The 12,802-nt window shown below is 40.6% G+C and overlaps 1 protein-coding gene and 1 pseudogene across 1 annotated transcript in view; one reads left to right on the top strand and one right to left on the bottom strand.

Annotated features, from left to right (window-relative positions):
• Positions 1 to 12,802, bottom strand: part of DIP2B (DIP2 disco-interacting protein 2 homolog B (Drosophila)) — a 232,157-nt gene that overhangs the window by 199,821 nt on the left and 19,534 nt on the right.
• Positions 5,669 to 7,069, top strand: LOC105001504 (annotated as a pseudogene).

Genomic DNA, 12,802 nt, shown 5'->3' with positions numbered 1-12,802 from the left:
ATATATAAAGAATGCCTACAAATTACTAAGAAGAAGGTAAACACAATTTTGAAACTTCCAAAACATATGAACAAGCACTTCACAGAAGAGCATATTCAAAAGGCCTTTTAGGAAAGGTGCTCACTAGACCTCAAGGAAATGTAAATGAAAACCACTAGGAAATACTGCTACTATGTATCTAGTAAAATGGTTAAAAAATAAGAAAACTAACAATACCAAGCCTGATAAGTATAGGAGCAAATGGAAGTCTCATACGTTGCCGATGGGAATTTGGTATAATCACTTTGGGAAACCGTCGGATAATATCTATGAAACTGAACATGTGAACTCTATGACCAAGCATTTCCACTATCGGGTATATATTTAATATATGGCACCAAAAGACATATAGATGAACATCTAGAAGAGCCAAAAGTGGAAACAAACCAAATGTCCACAAACAGCAGAACTCACCTGCCAATGCAGGAGACACGGATTCAATCCCTGATCCAAGAAGACCCCACATGCCCTGGAGCAACTAAGCCTGTGCGCCACAACTACTGAGCCTGCGCTCTGTAGCCCACAAGCCACAACCACTGAAGCCGGCACACCCTACAGCCTGCGCTGGAAGAGAAGCCACCACAGTGAGAAGCCCGCACACGGCAAGCAACTAGACAGGAGCCCCACTCACCGCAACGAGAGAAGAGCCCACACAGCAACGAAGACCCAGTACAACCAAAAAGAAAGAAAGAATTTTTTTTTAAAAATCAGCTACTGCCATGTAACAACATGGACAAAATGCACAGACACAATGCTGTGCAACAGAAGCCAGACACTAAGGAGAACATACATATGACTCCATTTGTGTACAATTCATAACAGGCAAAACCAATCAATGATAACAAGTAGTGGTTAACTCTGGGGAGGCAATAACTGGGAAGGGGCACAACTTCTGGATGCTGGTAATGTTCGCTACAAATTCTCTAAACTATATGTTTATTCTGTGCTCTCTCTGGGCTCAGCTGGCTCAGTTGCGTCCAACTTTGTGACCCCATGGACTGCAGCCCACCGTGGACTGCAGCCCGCCGGACTCCTCTATCCATGGGATTTCCCAGGCAAGAATACTGGAGCTGGTTGCCATTTCCTACTCAGGGTGAATCTTCTCGAGCCAGGAATAAAACCTCTATCTCCTGCATTGGTAGGCAGATTCTTTACCACAGATCCACCGGGGAAGCCCCACATGCTTATTATTTGGACTCTTTTTTTGTATTTGTTATAATTCTTTTTTTTTTTAATCTTTGCGCCACACTGTGCTATGGGATCTTGGTTCTGGCATACGATTCAGAACCAAGATCAAGGGGCACTATGGCATATGGGATATTAGTTCTCTGACTAGAGATAGAACCTGTGTGCCCTGCACTGGAAGCACAGTCTTTTATTTTTCCTAATTAAAATAGTCCTTTATTATCTCAAATAATGCATTATCATTTATTATGAAAGCCTGGCATCTTAACCACTGGACCACCAAGGAAGTTCTTCTTATAATTCAATTTTAAAGTTTACTTTGAAAGCATTTACTGTAGAAAAATTGAAAGTTACCTATAATTCTAACAGTAGGTGAATATTCAAATATTATGGTAATATCTAAACCCATGGACTATTACTCAGTCATGTCTTTAAAGAATGATGAAATAGGAAATGTTCAAAATAGGGGTTTTTTTAGGTTAAATTGAATTTACTATGTTACCTCAATTTTTTTGTTGTTTTTTTATGTTACCTCAATTTTTAAAAAGATACCTAAATAGAAGTGACAGGAAGGAAATTAACTTAAATAGCATTAGTGTTTATATTCAGATGTTGCATTTAAGAAAACATTCATTTTCTTCTTTAGTTTCCTTTTTTAAAATTAAGCATGTATTATTTATATAATGAGGGAAAGTTTTTTAAAAAAAATTAACAGCTTGCCACAGACACCGAAATTATGTTAACCTTAATGAATTTACCCATGAAAATCTCTCTTGGTGTAGGATCTGTAGCACTGAAACCACTGAACTAGAACCAACAATACCAGAAACAACTAGAAATGTGTCTTGGCTATGTGTTTCGTTTTCATTGTATGGCCAAAGTGAGAAACAGGGTAATCATGAGTCTAATTAAAGCCTTGCACTTGTTCTAGCATCATTCAGCTTTGCTGATGAACACACATGTGACATACTAAAATCCGGACAGGATTTAACAAGTAAGGCATATCAAACACAGGCCTGTTATTGTCAAGGTTTCTAGGTGTGGCTGTAGCTCAAGCATAATAAGATCATTTACATCTCTCTGAGTCAGTCACCACTGTGCTGTCTGTCTCTCTCCTTTCACATCAGACGTGGGCAGGAACGTAACACTCCATACACAGCACAGATCAGAGCAAATCAGTAGATTTTAGATGAGTGGTAACTCAGGAATATCAAACCTTTTTCTTTTACAAAGGAAAAAGAAGAGATGAAAACCTGTTACTGAAATACACATCTACAAAGATGAAAAAATGAACTTCTTAAACACATTTATGAATCCCAAAACAACTGTAGCTTTTACCATTTTATTTATGATATTTTCTAGCTTGTCCTAATTGTGTGTGTGTGTGACCTTCCCACACTGCATACTACAGACAGTACAAAGAATTCCAGAAAGTTCAAAATCTAAAAAGGTCACAGAGCTGGCAATCAGGCATACTACTCAAGTTCACAGAATTCTGGTAGAAGTCTAGTCCAAAAGTTAAGGGAATAAGAAATGCTACAGTAAGCTACAATACAGGATTAAACATTTGTATTTGTATTTCTCTTAGTCTGCTTTTCTCTGTTCTCCAAACAGAAGCTGTCTGTGACCAGGGATTAAAAAAAAAATTCCCCACCAACTCTAAGTACATCAGTTCAGCTTTTATACTGCAATGATGCAAATTTCAAACCGGAATTACAACTATTTTTAACACCCTAAGCACTTTCAGGGATTTTGATTCTCATGTAAACCAAGTACAAGTGGATCCCTTTCACTTACTAACTTATCCTAAAAATAACAAAAATATTGAATACTAATATTTGGGTCATTTTCTCCCCACCTTTTCCTCCAGACTCTCTAAATCTTATTAAGATGGGACTAATCAATAAATAAGAGAATAACGTTCTGTATGGGGGAAACTAACATTGCTCTATAAACACTCACGCTCTGCCATTCAGTCATGTCTGAATCTTTGTGACTGCACGGACTATAGCCTGCCAGGCCCGTCTGTCCACAGGATTTTCCCGGCAAGAATACACTCACCAAGACCAAAATAAAATCTCTAACAGCTTTGCCATGGGAGGGCACAGAAAGATCATGAGATTCTGTTTGGTGAAATATGAAAAGGAGATGATGTAAGAAATAAAGCGCTCGCTCACATTTTAGAAGTTAACATGGACATTAAGTGGGTTGCTGCAACAACCCCAATTTTTACTTTCTCATCTGCTGAACCATACATAAGACTGAACTATTATCAAGAAACTTTCTTCATCCATCTCAACTCTGAAGCTTGGCCTTCCTGAAATAAAACTGGCATTATAGCCAATTTTTCTCAAGTTTGTACAATACATGTTGCTGCAAAGAGGTGGTACAAGTGATGTCTGGGATTCCTCCAAAAGTGAGGTTTAGGTTCTTTCATAAACCAACTGTGGAAAACTGCTTACATCAAGCAAATTCCATTATCCAATTTTAATACCACAGTGATCATCAGAAATTCTCAACCAACTCCCATAATAAATGGACATATTACCACGTTTTGAACTTCAGGAAACACTCAAAGAATGATAGTTGCCTTAGACAGAAAACTCCAGAGGCCTGTGAGTGACATTTGTCAGAGATGGATGCATCATTAAACGAAAGTCAAACAAAACTGTTCCACAAAGTGCAGAGGTATCTGAAATGGATTTCTCCTTGAAGGATGAATACCGCACGATATTACTTATATGTGGAATCTAAAATATGGCATAAATGAACCTATCTACAAAACAGAAAAAGAACAGACTTGTAGCTGCCAAGGGGGAGTGAGGGAGGGAGAAGGATGGACTGGGAGTTTGGTAGACGCAAACGATTACATTTAGAATGGACAAACCACAAAGCCCTAATGTATAGCACAGGGAACCATACTCAATATCCTGTGATAAATCATAGTGGAAAAGAATATTAAAAAAGAATGCATGTATGTATATAACTGAGTCACTGTGCTGTACAGCAGAGATTGGCACAACACTGTAAATCAACTATACTTCAACCACATTAATTAATTAAAATGGATTTCTCATTATGTCTGAGGCCAAGTTTATCAGTTCTATTGTGAATCAATGAAAATTGAATACAAATTTCCCAAGCTCTGTGGTCAGCTGTTTTGAATGCCTCAATTTGCTCTGAGTCAGTGACGCCATCGGAGAAGGCAATGGCACCCCACTCCAGTACTCTTGTCTGGAAAATCCCATGGACGGAGGAACCTGGTGGGCTGCAGTCCATGGGGTCGCTAAGAGTCGGACACGACTTCCCTTTCACTTTCACTTTTCACTTTCATGCACTGGAGAAGGAAATGGCAACCCGCTCCAGTGTTCTTGCCTGGAGAATCCCAGGGACCGGGGAGCCTGGTGGGCTGCCCTCTATGGGGTCACAGAGAGTCGGACACGACTGAAGCAACTCAGCAGCAGCAACGCCATATAGGAAAACTGTTATCCTAAGTAAGTCTCTGTAATTTAGTCAGTGTCCAAAATCATTATCAAAGCCTGGCATGTCTTAATCTGAGAAACCTTAGCACTAAAACCAAAACAAAACCCCCAAAATTCACAATGCAAAAGTTCAATTAACCTATAATAAATTTCTTAAATTATTTCAATGCTTTAAAAGTATTCTTTGTCCTTAGCAAAAGTTTCTGGTGGGTCTCCTTTATCCTACCTACATGATAACAAAGGAAACATGAGTCACTGATGGTATATAAAAAGGAAAATAACAGAAAAGAAGTTTAAAAGATACAAACTTGACAGAAAAGCTGTAATTCAAGCCTAGAAGTACCTACATATAGACTTACTTGATGGTATTGTTAATGATTCTATAAAGTCATTAAGCTTGCAAAAAAATCATAGTTAACACATCAAAGTTGCACTGATTCTTTCCACATTTATTAATGTAAGTTTCTCTTATTAGTTCTTACTCTTTTCTGCATTTTTCAAAGAAAAATAGCCATGTATGTCAAATTGTTTTTTTTTTTCTTAATTCCAGAACATAAAATTAAGGCCATTTAAGGAACTATGGCAAATACCAAGTTTATAAAAGTTTTTAATCACTGAGTTTCCTATCCAGAGATTTTGTTCTGTTTCATTCTAGACTTTTATATATAATCTGAAAATCCATGACTAAAGGTTTAAATATATATATATATATTTAAATGTAGAAGACATATGGAGGAATGTTCATAACAATGACATTCCCAACAGAAAAAACTAGAACCAACTAAAATACATGCCAATTGGTGAATTAACTAATAAATTGAGATGAATTCATGCCACGGAATGCTGCTGCTGCTAAGTCGCTTCAGTCGTGTCCGACTCTGTGTGACCCCACAGACGGCAGCCCACCAGGCTTCCCCATCCCTGGGATTCTCCAGGCAAGAACACTGGAGTGGGTTGCCATTTCCTTCTCCAATGCATGAAAGTGAAAAGTGAAAGTGAAGTCGCTCAGTCATGTCGGACTCCTAGCGACCCTAAAAATGGTGGGCTATTCACTTGACCCAGACAACCCCACAAAATCATGCAAATCAAGAGGTTCAAATCAAACACTCGTGAAACTGCCCAGGCCATAAAGGGTATGCATATCCGAAAAGCCACCAAGTATCTGAAGGATGTCACTTTAAAGAAGCAATGTGTACCATTCTGTCGTTACGATGGTAGGTGTGCACTGGCCAAACAGTGGGGCTGGACGCAGGGTCGGCGGCCCAAAAAGAGTGCTGAAATTTTACTGCACATGCTCAACAATGCAGAGAGTCATGCTGAAGTTAAGGGCTTAGATGTAGCTTCTCTGGTCACTGAGCACATCCAGGTGAACAAAGCCCCCAAGATGCGGCGCAGGACTTACAGAGCTCACGGTTGGATCAACCCCTACATGAGCTCTCCCTGTCATATTGAGATGATCCTACTGAAAAAGAACAGATTGTTCCTAAGCCAGAAGAGGAGGTTGCACAGAAGGAAAAAGATATCCCAGAAGAAACTGAAGAAACAAAAACTTATGGCCTGGGAATAAATGCCCCCAAAATAAATGCAAATAAAAGTTAAAAAAAAAAACCAAAAACTAAATACTGTTTTGCTTGGACTATATACAAACAATAAAGCAAAAACAGGGACTGCGTAAGGAAATTCAGGATGATGGTTACATGGAAGGGTGAGGTGAACGTAACAGGACAGGCCCACCAGGCCTGCAGGGATACTTAAAGGTTTTAGTTCTTAAACCAGATCATAGACAATTTACTATTCTTCCTTAAACTTGGTACACACATAATATACACTCTTTTTTATGGATATTCCATAATAAAAATGTAAACACCTAGTAAGACCTATTCAACTCCAGAAGAAAACTACACCAACTGCCTAGTCTAGATAACCTAGTCACTCACCTAGTAGTTACTAGTTACCTAGTAACCCAGTAACTAGTCACAACTAACCTAGTCACTCGTGTTAGCTGTGAACAACCCCAAATGACATCTGAGGAAACCCAACAAAACAAAAAAAGCAGGCCAAGATAGACTTCTGGTAAAACATGACCCAAAGGAAATGTGTGCTATTTCAGGAATTAGATGAGAACTTTGAAAAAATTCTAATTAGCATGCTCAGAGAGATTCAAGAGGATATCATGTCTATAAAAATTAAGAATAAACAGCTATTTTAAAAAAGGGTAAATAAAAGCGAGAGAGAGCAAACACAAAGCAGATTTAAAAACACAGCTCATAAAAGGGAAGAAATAATAAAACCTTCTGAGCTCCAGAAGGACAGCCAATACACACAGATTTAAAGAGTCTACTAACTGCCAAACAGGGTGACGGAGAAGACAAGCACCCAGACACACCCTGGTGAAAAGTCAGAGCTCCAAAGACAAAAAGCAAACCCTCCAAGTGTCCAGAGTATAAAAATAAGTTACATTCAAAGAAATGACAATCAAATGGGAGATAAAGACATTTCTGAAAGGCAAGGACTTGAGATTTAACTCTTATGCACCTCATCTTAAAAAACAACTACTCCAAATTTTAAGAAGAATACAAGAAAAATGAGAACTTAAAATATGAGAAACAGCAGCAACTAAGTAAGACTGAAAAGGAACACAGAAAGCATAGAAGAAATTAAAGAGGATCCGGTCAGTTCTGTTATTTGAACCATTCTCTTTGAGGCAGCAAAACCTTGTATTTCCTTCTCCAATAGCACGTCTGGGTTCTGAAGTGATATTAAAAGTGGTTACGCCTTGGAAAGTGGGACTCGGTCGGGGTTGGGGAAGAGGAGGCTATTTTTCCACTTCATGGAGTTTTTCAACAATGTTTTCCCATGCCATTTTTTCTTAATTAATTAGTATTCTTACAAGTATTCTCCTACTTCATTTCCACTTCAATAACCCTTAAATAAGACCATCTTTTTTCCTCTTTCCTAAACACACATATGAAGGGACTCAGGAATGTTGCCAGCTTAAACTATGAAGCCAGGCTAGGGTACCGAGACCCTGAAGCCCCAGAGAATGTTCCAACTTTATGGCTGGCTTCTTTTGCTTCCCCCGACCCCTGGCCCCTGACCTCAAGTCCAGTCGCTGTCCTTGGGTTGGCGTTATTCACACTGACAACCTGTATGACACCCTGATCTCACACCTGGACACAAGCATCACACTTGTGTCCCCTCCAGATTCATGTTGACCATACTCGGTCTGGTCTCCAGAGCACCAGCATCGCTTTCTTGTGTCATTAATTCCTCTCAAGCTCCCCTGCAGCTTCTGCTCTAATTCTTTTCACATGTCTCAAAACCCCATCTTCCATCTTTCTATTCTTTTCCCTTTATCCCACACCAATTTCCTCTCCCTAAATCATTTTTTTTCAAATCAAGCCATTTTTCCTGCCTCAGAGAAGGCTCCTCCAACCAGCCCCACCTTCCTGCTCTCTAATTCATCCTTATCTCCCCTCCAGGGATCCAATCTGTGTCCAAATCTCCCTAGCCAATACAATCTTTTCTTAGCCTCCTTTCTCAGCCTCCCTAGGACTATAAAGATTTCTCCATAACCTCTATTATTAAAAAATAATAATAAAGTAAAAGAATAAGGGCTCCTTTGAATCTGCCCTTGTTCTTTCATTCTCCCCGCCCCCCACCTTCAAAATAAAAAGCCTACAGACTCACTGTGTCCTCACCACTTTTTAATGCAGCCTCTGATTCAGCAGGACTGAAACTGGCTAATCCAATCATCTGTATTTCCTCATCTCATTCTCCTAACCCTTCTGCAGCTTTAGCACAGTTGAGCATTTATCTCCATAAAAGCCGCTAACCATGCACCTCCTACCCTAATGATTACCTCTGCCAGCCTAGATGACTGTTCTTTCTTCTCTAGCTTCCTAAACACAGGCATTCCCCATTAGCTTCATTTTTCACTTTCCTTTTCAAAGACTTAATCTGTTCTGATGAACCTCATGAAGAGCTTCCAACCTCTTCGGAGCAAATCCTCCGACCGCTCCAGGATGTCATTCACCATTTCTAACTGACTGCTGAACAGTCTGAGTGTCCTGCCAATGTCACAGATGCCATCGTGTCCAAAAGTGTATTCATCATCTTCTCCCCAAACCAGCACATCAGATATTTCTATATATAACACCAACATTCTCCTCTTACCCCAATTAAAATCTGGGCTATCTTTGATCTGCTGTTATCTACATCCTCACATATTATCTTCCCTTCAGTGTTTTACATAAGAAAAGTAAAGATGAGTAAGACATAATTTCCAGCCTCTGGGAAAGATAAAAATGTAAGGGAATACGTGTATAAATGCTCACTCAGTCGTGTACGACTCATTGTAACCCCATGGACTGCGGCCCAAGAGGCTCCTCTGACCGTGGAATTTTCTGGGGCAAGAATACTGGAGTGTGTTGCCATTTCCTCCTGCAGGAGATCTTCCTGACCTAGGGATTCAACCTGCATCTCCTACAGAGCAGATGGATTCTTTACCACTGAGCCACCAAGTAAGCCCTATAAGGAAATATGTGCATGCGTGTGTATGCATGCTAAGTCACTTTAGTCGTGTCCGACTCTTCACAACTCTGTGGATCATGGCCCACCAGGCTCCTCTGTCCATGAGATTCTCCAGGCATGAACACTGGAATGGGTTGCCATGCTCTTCTCCAGGGGATCCTCCTGACTAACTCAGGGATCAAAACTGCATCTCTTATGTCTCCTGTATTGGCAGGTGGGTTCTTTACCACCAGTGCCACCTGGAAAGTCCAAAAAGGGAATACAGGCATTACCAAAGATAAATGCACAAGATGCTGAGGTTGGGGGGAAGAGGGCCAAAGGGAAGAGAAGATGCATTAGAAGGGGAATTCAGTAAGCTGTCAATTCTAAGAAAGACAGTTCCATCCCATAAGCCTCACTAGGCCAAAAACAGTAACATCCTGAATAATTAAAGGTATACCTCACTTTAGGAAAATTCAACATACAAGTTTTGATGGAACGAATATAAATTGGGCAACTGATGATTAAACTAATTTATTTATAACTCACTATACATTTTCTTTAAATAATAACTGTCCTAATAAATTTAAAATAGAATTTCCTCGGGAATTCATTCCCTGGCAGTCCAGTGGTTAAGACTCTGCATTTCCACTGCAGGGGGCACAGATCTGATCCCTGGTCAGGGGACTAAGATCCCACGTGCTGCGTGTATGTGTGCATATACACACGTGTGTGCGCCTGTGTGTGGTAGATTTCCTCTTCATACATTTTCCTAAAGCTTATGTACAGGTCACCCCAGGAATTAAGAGCTGGAAAGAACTAGATTCCCTCACCTACCCACTTCATCTCCCAGAGGCTAGGAGAGGTTAGAGGATTCGCCTGAGGTCACAGAGCTTGTAAATAGCAGAACAGGGACCTGAACCCAGTGATCTTTTCCCTATTACCTCACACTCTGCCTCTGACATACTCATCTCAAAATGCTTTTCCCAGTTGATTCCCATAAAAGGCAACAGAAATGAGAACTAGTAAAGAGGGTCCAGACATCAGGTTTCTTTCGAAGTCGCCAACACGGTCTCTTAGACACACACACACCACACACACCACACAAGTTCTAGGAAAATAGGGATCTGGCTATAACATAGTGAAGTGAAAGTAAAAATGAGAAATAGGTACTCAGACTGTTGATGCCAACCTGACTTTAAGACTCTTGTTCCCTAGCTTCTCTCCCAAATGCTAATAAAGTCATTTTTCTTCCCTCAAATAACATCCCAACTGGAGTTCTAACTATTCAAACTAATGGCTAAAACCTTAAAACTGAGGGGAATGAGGTTGAGACACACAGGGTGACCTGACTCCCCATTCAGAAGTGGGATGAATTCTAAGAAGTGAATTCTAAGTACTGAGCCAACTGAGACTATACCAGGTTCCAATTAGCATGTCTTGGTCAACCTCTGATTTCACCTTCTAGCAAGAAAAAAAGTACTTCTCTCCATCTCCAAAAACTGACAGGTGCTTTTCGCACTATAAATCTGTCTTCCCTGGTAGGGCTCTTAAATAAGGGATTAGAATGTGAAACTTGTTCTAAACAAAACCCCTTTAACTCTGAGAATATGAGCCTCTGATCATTTTATAAGGAACATGTTTTAACATGTGAGAAATGCAAAAACAGAAGTAACCAGGACTCAAGTCCAACTCTGACTTAACTATCAGAGACTGATTAGTAATAATGGCCAATATAACAGCAAAAGCTAAAAACAAAATTAGCTTCACTGGGTTATGTAATTTCAATGAACATCTCGAAAATTAGAAGACCCATCCTTACTACTCTAGTTTCCCTTTCAGAAAGTTTCTGAGAAATAAATAGTCTTGACCTCAGACTGAAAATAAAGAATTCTGAACAGGTGTAACCTTATTACTGGGGCTTCCCTGGTGGCTCAGAGGATAAAGCATCTGCCTGCAACTCAGGAGACCTGGGTTCAATCCCTGGGTTGGGAAGATCCCCTGGAGTAGGAAATGGCAACCCACTCCAGTGGGTTAGTAACCTTATTACTAAACAACTGCTAATGTAAACAAAGTGGATACTTTAATATTCTTTCATAAATCAATTCTAACTAAAGACTGATGAGGTAAATAAATATGGTCATGTTGTGCTCTTTATGACTTACTGCAACACCGTCACATCCTTTCTCTCCACTACCTCCGCTTCAAAACAGACAAATCCTTTCAGATAACAAGTTTGTCAAAAGTTGGGAAAGCAGTTTCCTGTCAAATGAATCAGAGGTAAATCACTGGAAAACCCGCCTGGTTAGAACCAGAAGAGCTGCTAATAATGAGTGACTCTACTTCACTCAAGGCTCAGGTTTCTGTTCACTTTATCTCAAAGAGCAAAGAGGGAGCCCCATGCACTCGATGCCTCTTCTCTCCCACTTTCCCAAGATCCAAGGCCACTCTCCTGCAGGCAGAAGGTCCCTGGGGCTGCGCACAGGGTGTGTGGATCGCTCCACCCAGCTCTCAGCCACTCCCTGCATTTCTGCCCGAGACTAGAGACCGCTTGTCTCACCTACTTACTCATCCCCTGGGTGCATCCTTACCTCATCTACCCTTTATGTCACTGACCACAACCTTGTGTGTGCCTACAATTACCTGTCTATGACTCTCCCCACAAGCCTAACTGCTTAAATAGGGGTGCTGTTTTTTTTAATGTCTTCACTAAATGTTTTCCAAGGATACACATATGATACTCATCCTTAATTTATTTTTAACTCAGAGAATGCTCATAAGACTATCAGGAGAGAACTCCCTCAACTTCCTCCTCTACCACCTGTAAATATCTACCTCTGCTCCCCTTCGTTCCTCCATTCCTTCAATTTCAGCAGAAAAGGAATCATTCTGGGACTTCCCTAGTGGTCCAGTGGCTGAGACTCCACACTCTTAATGCAAGGGGCCCAGGTTCAATCCCTGGTCAGGGAACTAGATCCCACATGCCTCAACTAAGACCTGGCAAGCCAAATAAATAAATATTCTTTTAAAAAAAGAAAGGAAAAGAATCATTCCTGGTATCCTAGATAAGTCAGTCCAGAGGGACTTGAAATATCAAACTTTCCTGAGTCACGGAGCTCATGTTCCATCACATCCTTTCTAGACCTTCAAACCCTCCTCTCCAAGACTTCTTACTCTTCACCCCACAAACATGCTCAAGCCTCTCCCTGCTTCATGTAACTCATTAATTCGCCCATCAAATATTTATTGAGCACCTACTAGGTGCTCTTTTCTACCCTGGAGATATAGCAGCGAATAAAACGAAATTTCTGCCCTCATGCAACTTACCCTCCAGTGGGAGAGAAAGAGGTGAATGTATGAACATCCCGGCTACTGTTCTCTCCTTTGCTTCAGTCAGGCTTGAAAAAGCAGTGCATGCTGCCTGCCTCCACTTTCTTTTCCACCCAGGAGGCCTCACCCTCTCTGGACAGGTTTGTAGTCCGCACCTCCAACACCACAGAAACAGCTCAGGGAAAGGTCACCAGCAGTGACCTCTTCCACTTGTAAACCGGCATTTCCCAGTCCCCTCTTAACTCTGCAGCAAC

This window comes from Bison bison, unplaced genomic scaffold (assembly GCF_000754665.1).
Source record: "Bison bison bison isolate TAMUID 2011002044 unplaced genomic scaffold, Bison_UMD1.0 scf7180017864383, whole genome shotgun sequence".
Lineage (NCBI taxonomy): Eukaryota > Metazoa > Chordata > Mammalia > Artiodactyla > Bovidae > Bison > Bison bison.
This window is presented reverse-complemented; position numbering and strand designations above follow the sequence as displayed.